Source organism: Monodelphis domestica, chromosome 1 (assembly GCF_027887165.1).
Source record: "Monodelphis domestica isolate mMonDom1 chromosome 1, mMonDom1.pri, whole genome shotgun sequence".
Classification (NCBI taxonomy): domain Eukaryota; kingdom Metazoa; phylum Chordata; class Mammalia; order Didelphimorphia; family Didelphidae; genus Monodelphis; species Monodelphis domestica.
The window spans coordinates 705,627,808-705,640,310 of NC_077227.1; positions in this window are offsets into that span (position 1 = coordinate 705,627,808).

Consider the following 12,503-nt stretch of genomic DNA (forward strand, 5'->3'; position numbering starts at 1 on the left):
CAGTTATCCTCATTGCCTAGCTCTCACCACCTTCTGCCTTGAAATCGATACTTAGTATTGATTCTAAGACGGAAAATAAGGGTTAAAAAAATGGCAAAAGATAGTCCCTGCCCTCAAGGAGCTTACAATCCAATGGAGGAGACACTGTGCAAATTAATATATGCAAAGCAAGCTAGCTATATGTTGGATAATTGGAAAACAAAAGAGGGAAAGTACCAGAATTAAGGGACTGCTCTTGAAAGTTAAAGGATTTACTTAAAGTAAAATTAGAGACAGGTTTTATGCCACCAGTGCTCTTTGATCTGGTAAATAGGAGTGGCCACCCTAAAAAAAAAATCACAGATTTTAGAAATTTAATTCTCCATTTTAAAGCATTTTACTCACAGTGACCCATGAATGATAGTGGCAAATTCCTGGTGACTCCAATGCTTTTTTAGTGGGAACAATGGACAGATATAATGTAAAGAAAATTAAACAAGTATTCAATAAAGCTAGGATCTACTTTGGACAAGTCCCTTTTCACCATCTGACCTTTTCTATAAAATAAGGGTATTAGTTCCTACCAGCACTGACATCCTCAAATTCTGTTAAGTGTTTTGGGGCTAGAAACTGTTACATTTCTTTCCTGAGATTAGAAAATGCCATCTCTTCTCCCATTGTCATCATGAAGCTGTCTGTGGAAACTAGCTTTCAAAAGCAATTGAATTCCAATGGGGAGCAGGAGACAACTTTTTTAGGAGTATCCTGACAATACCACATCTAGTTTTCTCTGTAGACATTGATCAGCCCATCACATTTCCAACTGCAAAATACTATAACATAATCCATTCACTCATCTATATATCAACACATTTGTTAGTGCACTGTGCTTCAAGGAAAAACAAGACATTCTTTCCTGGAGGAGTTTACAACTGTAAGAAGTAGATAAGAGCTAGGAACTGTAATCTGTTATTTCACTGTCACAGGGAACTGCCAATTGAGGAAATTTCTTGTAGTAATGCAGATTGTTACCTTGTCTGCAAAACTTAAGTTTCAGAAAAGTGTCTAGGGCATTGAGAGGTTTATGGGCTTCTTCCTGGTAACAGCAAGGCCCAGCCCAATGAAAACAGGATAGACTTGATCAACCAGTTTATAGCTATTGAGCGCAAATTTAGAGTAACATCAAGGAGCAGAGAATGGAAGAAAATGGGAAGTTTTTGGTTTTTTAATCATTGAAGTTAGTGGCTTAAAAGAGATTGATAACAGGTATTAAACGAAATATGAAAATGTGTATACTCCCTGTATCTCTTGATGAGAAAAAGTTGAATTAAAGGAGTAGCCTAATCTTGCTTTCTGCAAAAGTCTGGACATGCTAGACAAAATAATAACAATATTCATTGGAGGGAGCAAAAGAATTAGAATATGGAGGGAAATCATGAAAAAAAGTGGCAATGAAAAGGCTTTTCTGGACCTCAAACTATATCAGGAAGCAATAATCATCAAAACTATTTAGTTTTGGTTAAAAAATAGAAAAAATCAGTGGAAGAGATTGTTGGAGGAAGAGCTATTTCTTGTTCAAATAGAGTTCTTACCTAAGGAATTACTGGGCTCCAATAAATCTTTAGAAAATAAAGAAATGTATTAGGAAAAAAAATGCCGAATGTCTGGAAGACAAGAGTGCAGGCGGAATTGGCCTCATTTGGGGAATAGGGGTTCAGGATTTTTATACCTTAAAGAAACAGACTCTGTGACCAATTGTAAGTTTAAAGGTGAGAAGGGGAACAAATGAAGGGGATTCAGTGACATTACCATACAAGGTGCCTTGGTGTCTGGGGAACAAGCAAAATTATACACTGTAACCTGTACATATCCATGTTCAAGTTGTCATCATAAAAGTGGGTGGAATGCATATCTCAGAGAATCTACTGATGTTTGAGGTGCAAACAGGAGTATATATTTGTGCTCAAGCCCTCATCCTGAAAGTAGAAGTGCATATTTAAGAGAATCTATTGATTATTTATTTGTCTTTTTAATTGCACCAGGGTTGTCTTTCTTCCACCACTAGAATTCCTGGGGTCAGAGACTGAGGAGTTTCTCAAATGCTCTTTCTGGTATGAGATCCCTTTGGGGTCACCAGGGGACCCCACACTCCTACTCCAAGACTAAATAATGAAGAATTCAAAATAATCAAACCCAATAACTCAGCATTTGATAAACCTCAAAACATAAAGGACAAAGAAAGAACTCCCTATTGTAAAAATTAAAATTAATCTCAATAATAAAAATATTATATTTTAGGAGATTTATTAATGATCATTAGAAATAAAGGAATAAAAGGGATACAAAATTAAAAATAAAACATGCCCATGGCTAATCAGCCTGTTCAAAACCCCCACGTTTACCACCACCATGCTCAACAGGAAACCAAAGAGCCCAGTGCAGGCATACCCACTGAATTCATCCCCTGTCTACAGGAAGTACATAACAAGAAGTCAGTGGGCTCCCTGGAAATGTAGTTTTTTTTAGGGTAACAGATTTTCAATTATACATTATTCAACAAGAATTGCTGGGGAATGTAGAAAGCAAGCTGGCCAAAATTTGGATTAGACCAACATCTATCTTACTGCAATAAATTCAAAATGGAAATGTGATCTGGTGTTCATACTATAAATTTAGAAAGGCAGATCATATACCTTTGTTTGTGATTTTACATTTGTTTCTTAATGCTAAGCATGGAACATTTTCCTTCTTAAGACAGATGATTTATTCATTCACAGCTATTGCTAGGGTATGAATTCTTAATCAACAAGGGGGTAAAGTAGAGTTATAAAAGAATAAATATATAATTTTGATTACATGAAATAGAAAATCTTTTGCATGAATAGAACACAACTAGGATAATGGAAGTGATGGGAAAAATTCTAATATGAAATATCTCTAATAAGAGACTAACATTGGTATATGGAACTAGTAGGTAAGGAAACATTCTCTAGAGTTTGGATCATGAGAGGTCAGTTCCTTCTTTGTAGTTTATATGGTCTTAGAGAGCTGCCTATAGCCCAGAGAGGCTAAGGGACTTCTCCAGGATCACTCAGCAATGTGTAATCAGGTGACATTTGAACCTAGGTCTTCCTGGCTTTGAGGTAAGCTCTCTCTATCCACTACAATAGACTGTCTCTCTGTCTCTGTAACACTGCATCTGATAGACTGTATAATATACATTATGTATCTAATGTTTGAGTATATAAATCTCCCTATATCAGGTGTCAGGACTGTAATTGTCTCATAGTTAGAGTTTGGTAGGATACTTCATTCTATTTTTGTTTCAAACAATGTATGTAGTAGTGGAGTTACTCTTTGAAAGTTTTAAAGAATTTACTTGTAAATTCATCTGAGCCTGGATTTTTATTTTTTGGTAGAGGGAAGGTTTATTTATGGCTTGTATAACAAGATCCTGGCAATAATACCCACTGGCAGTGGAAATCCTCAGCATTATCCTATTTGGTTTTCTGAGAATTTGCCTTAAGCAAAAGACTGTTAAAAGGAGTCTGAGATGACTTATTGTTCTACCCTGTCAGCTTAAGGGAGGGGGGCAGCTATAGCTCTGAGAGGATGCCAGCATGGGAGAAGGCTCAAGGAGGTTAGGGTGCCTCACTAAGGGGTGAAGCAAGAGACTGGGATTTTAGAAGCTAGAGAACAATCTCTGCAAGTGGAAGGAGAGATAAAATGAAGAGCTTACCAGCACCTGACACTAGGACTATGATGCATGTCTGGGGTGTATTTTGTTTGTTCTGAGGTCAGAGGGGCAGACCTATACCTGGTAAAATCTCTCTCCTTCTTTTTCTCTTTTTCCCCTTCTCAGGAGAGTTGTACCTATATCCTAATCTCTGTTTCTTAAATAAGGTGTTCACTTTCTACTTTCTTTTGTCTTTTTAAGTATGATAAACACTATCATGGACAGCTAGGTGACACAGAGTCAGGAAGACTCATCTTTAAAATCAGCTGGAGAAGGAAATGGCAAACCACTCCAGGATCTTTGCAAAGAAAACTCCAAATGAGGTCATGAAGACTGGACAACTGATGAAGAACAAAATATTATGAACCTTGGCAATGTTGACCTATATGAAAACTTGAGTAGAAGTGGGAAAGGAGAGGATGGAGAGAGAGAGAGAGAGAGAGAGAGAGAGAGAGAGAGAGAGAGAGAGAGAGAGAGAGAGAGGGAGGGAGAGAAGAAGAGGGAGAGGGAAAGGGAGGGAGAGAGAGAAAGAACTCCCCCTTGGAAGGCCCAGGGAAGAGGAGCAGATAGCAAGCTCTGCTATCCAAAATAGACCAGGATGGTGCATCAGCACTCAGACCTAGACAGCCCAGGCTCAAGGGTCTTAAGAACCCTAACACTCTAACCTAAGATGCTAGAAAGTACCCTGGAATTCCAAGATTGAACCTCAAAGTTCTAAAGGTGTAGAACCACAGGTGACTAAGGACAGTGCAAGACTGTGCAAGAGACCCAAGGAAGACCAAGCAGAACCAAGCACCTCATCTAAGAGCATAGCAGAAGACAGATTAGGTTCTCCAAACCATGAATTTGGGAACTAAAATGGGAAAGGTGAGTAATTCAAAGAAAATCCCACCTAGACTCCCCCCCCCAATACCAGTTTCACAATGAAGATATATTAAGCAATTAGCCAATAAGCTCATTTATCTAAAACAATAACAAAACACAATTCAGAAAAGGTATATATAGGAGAACATATATCAGACAATACAGAGTAAAGAAGCTCTCTATTGGAAATAAGGTAACATTTCAACAGAGAGAGAGAGTTCTGGATCTTACCCAACAGGCAACTCCACAAAGCCATTTTAGCATACTGGGGATAAGACATGATAGAGACTGCTAGCTCCTCTCATGTCTCCCCAGAGTCTTTTCCTTCAGCACCTAAGGTGAGGTTGGAATCATCAGTCTTCTCTCTTGAAGCTGAAAGTCAGAAGCACTTGGAGTGACTGCAGGGCCTGAAATGACTCACAGATTGAAGAGAGCTCAAAGAAGTCCAAAGACAACTTGAAGAAGCCTGAAGAGCTTTCTTTTTAAAGGTTGGGTTAAAAGAAAGGAGGACAAGGGGATAAGAAAAGGGAGGAAGGGAAGGGATACCTAGAGGGAGTACATATCAAGAGGGATGAAGGAATGGAAGCCTGTGAGTATTAGAACCCAATTTTCATCATATCTGTGATAAAGAGAGAACAACTTATATAATTAGGAGGGTAAAATTTTTCTTAATGTAAGAGAAACAGGAGGTAAGGGTAATGAGATCAGGGAGGAACTGAGAGTCTTCTTGGGGGGCTTTATTAAAGAGAAGAAAAGGTAGATTAAGAGAAAGGAGGACAAGGTGATGAGAAAAGGGAGGGAAAGGAGGGACACTTAGAGGAGGGTACATATGGAGAAGCAGGGGTGATAAGGGCATCAGGAAGTAGGAGGGCACAGCTGGGGGATAAGGAAGGGATTTTGGGAGAGGAAGAATGACAAAATACCTGGAAACTACACAAATGCAATAAATGGGGAAAATAGCTGAATAGATTGTGATATTTGAATGTAATTGATTGTATTTTGCTATTAGAAATGACAAATATTGCAAATATAAAGAAAATAAGGGAAATGCATGAAGAGAAGAAAAGAAAAAGAATAATACATACCATGATTGCATTTTTAAAAAATAATTACCACAAAATCAAGAGAAAAAGTATCCAAGTAAAATAAATCCAAAGGGAACTCAAAAGCAGAGGATGTTTATTTTGGCACAGTACAGAATTTGCATATTTTAAAATAAATGTGAGTAATGTGGAGTTTGTGGTTTTGCATATAATCTTTTCATGTATTTATTTAGTTAAATGTTTTGTGGTGGTGTTGGTTACTAAGTATATAATTAAAAAGTTTTTAAATTAAAAAGCAAAAAAAAAAAAGCTTTCTTCTCTCACTATCCTGCCCCTCTTGTAGAAGAGGATACTTATCTCCCCCATGGAGGAGAAAATCCCAAAGCTGTGGGCTTTGGGACCAGGATTACATATAGGACATTCATTTGAAATGTTCAATAGGTAGCTGGTGATATGAGCTTGGAACTCAGAAGAGAAACTAGCAGAACTGTATATGTAGGTCTAGGAGTCGTCTGTGTAGAGATGACTAAATTCATGGGAGAGGTCCCAAGAAACATTGTAGAGTAAGAAGAGAATAAGGCCAAGGATATGGCCTTGGACTACACCTATAGTTAGAGAACAGCATATGGATAATGATTTAACAAATGAGACTGAGATTGAAGTCATACATGGAGAAGAAGAACCATGAGAAAATAATGTTATGTAATTTTTTTGATGTTCTAAGCTTTTGTTAGCAATGAGGGAGCATATAGATAATGAGATATATAGACCTAGACACACAAAACAAGTAGGGATGGAATGCTTTTCATATATAAAATTAGAGGGATAACCTGCATTCCCTTCCAGAGGATAGAAAAATGGAGGGAGCTAGAAGGACAAATAGGGGATATTTGGCTCAAATAGAAAGCCCGACCTTGGTAAAGCAGTGTATGGGCTTGTCTAGTGTTTTTCTTCCCTTAATACTTTGCTTACAGAGGCATTATGGCAAGTCTTTTATCTGTCATTTACTGGCTGTGTGATCTTGACAAGTCATTTTTTCTTCCCAGAGCCTCAAGCAGCTCTCAAGACTATAAAGTTGCAGAATGGTGCTGATCTGAAATACACAGTGTCCAGTCCATTCCAGTGCTTAACCCAAAGAGGAGAAAATATCTAGGAATAGAAAATGATTAATAATAACAATGTTACAGAGAGATCAAGAAAGATGATTGACAAAAAAATCCATTGGATTTGGAAATTATGAGATCACTGGCAAGTTTGGGGAGCATGCTTCATTTCAATTCAATAAGTTCAGAAGCAAGATTGCAAATAATTAAGAAATGATGAGGCAGCTAGGTGGCTCAGTGGTTAGAAACCAGGCCTAGAAATGAAAAGATTTGGGTTCAAATTTGGCCTTAGATACTTCCTAGCTGTGTGACCCTGGGCAAGTTAATTAACCCCAATTATCCAGCCCTTACCACACTTCTGCCTTGGAACTGATACTTAGTATTGATTCCAAGACAGAAGGCAAGAAGTGAAAAGTGAGAGAACTGGAGGAAATGAGAGCAGACAGCTTCTTCTAGGAGTTTGACTAAAAAAGAATAATATAGAATGATAGCTTGAAGGAGGTTCAAGTGAGGGGTTTTTTTTAAGCACAGAGGACACCAGATTATTTTGAATGTAGGAGGTGATTTATGAATTCTTTCAACGTCTATTTTGCCCTCTTGTTCAAGAATATCAGAGCAGTGTTCTTGGATAATTTCTTGTAATATGATATCTAGGCTTTTGTTTTTTGTTTTGTCTCAGGCTTTCAGATAGTCCAATAATTCTCAAATTGCCTCTCCTGGATCTGTTTTCCATGTTAGTTGACTTTTCAATGAGATATTTATGTTTCCTTCCATTTTTTCATTCTTTTGAGTTTGTTTTATTAATTCCTGCTGTTTCATGAGATCATTAGCTTCTACTTACCCAATTCTAGTCTTTAAAGATTGATTTTGCAGCTATGATCTTTTAATTTTTCCTTTTCAGTTTGGTCTATCCTGCTTTTCATGGCTTCTAGCAGATCAGTTCTGGCCTCCAACTTGCTTATTACTTCATTTGACTTTTGTGCCTTGTTTTCTATGTGGGCAATTTTGGCTTTTAAGCTGTTATTTTTTTTCATTACTTTCCTTTCTTTTCCCTGCTTTTCTTTCTACTTTTCTTCTATCTTTCTTGCTTGGTTCTTGAACTCCTTTTTTAATTCCCCCAGAGCTTATGACCAATTTCCTTTTTTTTTTTTTTGAAAGTTTGGATGCGTTTGCTTATTTCTCACTCTCTGCTGTTGCTTTTATATTTTTTTCTTTTTCTCCATAGAAATTTTTCAGGGTCAAGAGCATTTTTTTTTGCTGTTGCTTATTCTTTTGGCCTCTAGAGGATTGGGATTCCTGCATGTTGGTGATCATTGCTTTCTTGGCTTCTGTCTCACAGGGCTTTGCCTTGGTACTATCTTCAATTCTCTACCAGAAGCCTGAGTAAGGGCAGTTAGATCTATGATGTTCTTTGTGTAGCAAGTGTTTTAAAGCATTTTGCCCTGAGGCTATTTTCCTCAGTTGCTTTCCCCCTTAGATTTTCAGCTGCACTGTTTGTTTTGCCCTGAGACTATTATCCCCACCCCTACTGCCTCTACTGTGGCCAATTGTATTGCTTCCCTCATTGCCTTGAATCTCACTGCCAAGGCCTGGCACAGCCCTCATGGTAAGTCTATAAGAATTTGGAGATTGTTCTGGCCCTCGCTCTAACTGGTATGTTAGGTGGTGTGGGGAGGGGGTGGTCAGCTTGTGCTTTGATTAGTTGGTTTCACCCCCTTATAATGTGGGAATCACCATTCCCTTCCTACCTTTCACACTGTCCAATGGGAGAACCCCTTCACTTGTTTGGTTTTGATTTCTCTCCTTTTGAGACACTTTGTAATGATTGGTTGGGAGGAGATTCAGAAGGCTTCTGCTACTATGCCACCATCTTGGCTCCACACCCTTTACTAGCTTATTTTTAAAGTCAGTAGGGAAACAATTAATAAAAAGGTGAAGGTGAAATATTAGCGAGGAAGGAGGTGATTATGGGAGCAGTCTGTTGGTAGGAATGAGAAAGGATGGGATCAAGGCTACATGCCGCCTTTTTGGACCTAACAAGAAGAGAGGAGCCATTTTTTCATTAGAGATTAGAAACAGGGGAATTCTGAGATAATGAGAAGGGGAGAAAATGGAGCTTAAGTAAATGATCTTATTTTTTCAGTATGAAGCAAGAGTCTCAGTTGAGAGATTGGATGAGAGGGTGGTCTGGGAAGCTTGAGAAAGAGATTTGGAATAGCCATTCTGGGAAGCTCCAGAGAGAATAAGAAAAGGACTGTCTTGCCTGTCTTACCTATAGTAAAGATCCAATAGAAATTAGATAACATGAATTCGTAGTGGACCCAATCAGTATGGTTTCATGACTTCCTTCTAGCATCATTCAGGAGTTGCATGAATAGTAGTAACAGAGGTGAGAGTAGTAGGTATAATCCAGGGTTGGAGTCTGATAGAACAAGGAGGCAAGAGCTATGGGAATAGAGGACAATGCGATACTGAACTAAGTCAGTGGTGGTGAACCTTTTAGAGACCATGTACCATGCTGTGCCCTGCTCCTCCCCCAGACCCTGTGCCATGTATGCCTTCCCCTTACCCCAGACAAGGGAGAAAGTATTCCCATTGGGCTGCTGGGCAGAGGGGCAGGTGAAGTGAAAAAATGTCCTCAGTGTGGTGAAGAGGGGGAATGGAACTGTTTTCCTGAGTCCCTCTGCCTTTCTAGTAACAAACTCTGGCAGGCAACAGCTCACATATCCACTAAGAGGGCTCTGCATGCCCTTTTTGGCACATGTTCCTTAGGTTTGCCATCATGGAACTAGGTCATTATAGTCAGGATTAAACATCTAGGAATGTGAAATCAGAACTAAGGATCATGATGGCCTGGGGATTATTGTTTGTTTGTTTGTTTGTTTTGTCTTGATGTTTTACTAATTTTTCCTTCTGTTTTAGTATCTTCTGTTGGTTTATCTGTTTGTACATTCAGTTTTTATTCAGGTCCTCTCTCCTAAATTTTTGGAGTTTTAGCCTTTCTCTTTTGTTAGCCAGGTTCATTCTTTGGTACTCCCACCTCCCCCTGCTGGACAGATCCCCAAGACCTGGAATAATGGGAGGATAGAACTTGTATTGGGAAGTGTGGGGGTCAGCTTAGCTTGGGTCCCTGCTCATTCAGAGTAAATTCTAGAGGAAGAGGATAAGCTGTTTTATCTGTCTCCTTTTCTTTGGATGTAGATATTCTTTTCCTTCAAGCTAGCTTTGTGCTGCCCATGTCTTCCCTTTCTTCAATTGTTTTTCTTTTCCTTCATCTAGCTAGGCAGAATCAGTGTCTGTTGCTTCCAGTGGGGTAAGGTGGGGCTCAGGCTGAGTTGCTCCTTTGGGTGTCCCAGGCAGTGATTCCCACTGCCAGACACTGACTTGCAAGCCTGCAAGTTTTTTGGTTGGGTTATCTAAGCCAGATATGAGTGGATTGAAAGATGAGGACACTGAGTGGGAGCTCTAAGTACTGAAGTTTTCGCATACTATTTCAGTGTGTGTTTGTGTATGTGTGTATTTAACTTTGTATAGTGTTTCTGCTTTATTTTGTAAAATCTAACTTTAATGATTCTAAAATTCTATTTCCTGAGGTTTTTGCTTGTCAGAGGGCTCCAGAAAACAAGTACTTGGGCATCTTGCTAGCTCCAGCCACAAATTCTGACTTTGGACTTTTAAAATGGTGTTTTATTTCCTTTAATATTTATTTACTTAGTTGGGAGCATTTCCAAAGAAGACAGAACAATAGGAATAGGAAAAGGAAAAACTAAATATTAGATACTGGGAGCTAAATATAAGAATTGAAGATTAAGAATGCCTTTACTATGGGCCCAGGAAATCTGTTCAATTCTATCTACCATTCTTTTTTATCTAACCCCAATCTCTAAATGAAGGAAGTTGGATATGCAGAAAACCTTTGATTAGGGAATGAGAAGATAAGTCTGGAAGTTAGATCTGAGGTCCAAGCTAGTTTGAAGAAATGTTGGTTTGTTGGGTTGTTTTGTGTTTTTTTTTACCTTAAATATTTAAAATTTTTATTTATTTGCTTGTTACATGAAAGTTCCCAAGTATTTCCTTACTCCTTTTCCTCTCTGACCTTGGCAAGGTATCATTTAACCCCCCCCCCCCCACAATACAAATATGTATATATAAAACTATGTCTTGTTGCTTCTGTTAATCAGTTCTTTCTTTGGAGATGGACACACACAAGCTATTCTTCAAACACTATTTCTGGTGCTGCCTATGATGTTCTCTTGGTTCTGCTCATTTTACTCTTCACAATTTCATTGAAGCCTTTCCATGTTTGTTTGTTTTTTTTTTTGTTAACCTCCACATCATTTCTTATGGTATGATAGTATTCTATCACAGTCATATGCCACAACTTGATTAACCATCCCCTCAGTTTCCATTTTTTTGCCACTACAGAGAGCAGCTATAAATATTTAGAAAGTATAAACTCTTTTCTTTTTTCCCTGATCACCTTAGGAAACAAACCTAAAGGGATAAAGGAATAAATGCTATTCTTTGTCATCCACCACTGGCTCACAAAGTTAGATGCAGATACACAACACTCGGGGGCTTGCTCCATGTACATGCCTAAACTTTACCATTAAACTGAACACTGTCTTTGACTTATTAGAGAAGTTGATGGGAAATTCTGTTTCCTTTTTCTTGCCATACTTATAGAAGAGATAAATCAGCCTTACCCCCATGATAACAGATCATTGGCTTTATTCTCTCGATTCTTTCACTTTACTGACAATTTGTGAAATATATTATCCAGCAGAGGGTGCCAAAATTCCATTTCCCCATCCTCTCCACTGGCCAAATGGATTTCCCAGTGTTCCTCCTGTATAGCTCTAAAACTAGAAGGGACTTCATCTCCTCTCTTCACAAATGAGAAAATTTAGTTTCAGAGTGGTTTTTTTTAAGTGTGTTGGAGGGAGTGGTTTAAATGTAAATTTAGAGCATATAGCAGGGCACATTCTCTTCTAGTTCAGTTCAACTGCTTAATCTAAAGAGTATCTTTGCCTCAGTAGTGTGGAAAGGTCTTTACATTTTGACCAGAAGATTCTTTTCCTTAGAATCAATCTAGGAACCATTTACTAAGCATCTGTTAAGTGTTATCAATGTTAACATTGTTGTGTTATGGCCAACTAAACCATGATTGCCACAATACATTGTGTCTTCTTGTAGCAGCCACACGTTTTCATAATATACATGAAGGATACAGTTGCTATTTAGGGTTTGTTTTATTGCAAATGCCATTCTCCCTTTATGAACATAAATTGATATTATTTGCTGGAGAATATACATATATCTACATTTATATATAGTTATAACGATTCATTGAGGCCCCTTTCTTCCTAATATTAGGTTTCTTGGGAAGCTTTTCTCTTCTATCATTCAAGCTAACACTCCTACATAGAGAATGTAAATGAAAGCTGTAACTCTTAAGGCAGAGGTGCTACCGTCCTTTCTTTGGAGGGCAATGTTCTTGTTGGTGGAGATCAAAGCTATTTGGAGATAAAAGGCACATTCTTAGGAGTCCATACGACATGGCTTATTCCCCTGCATGTCTATTCAGTTGGTTGCTTATAGTCTTTTGCCCTACACACCTAAACTGCTAAAGGTTCTCTCTGTTCTAAAAATCCCAATACTTCTTTCAGCCTAAATTAAGGAGTTTTGGGGGTCTCTTTTGTAATACTCTCTTTCCTATAGACCACTGAATTCTGAATCCTAAGCAGAGATAAGAAAGATGAGGATTCTAGATTTTAA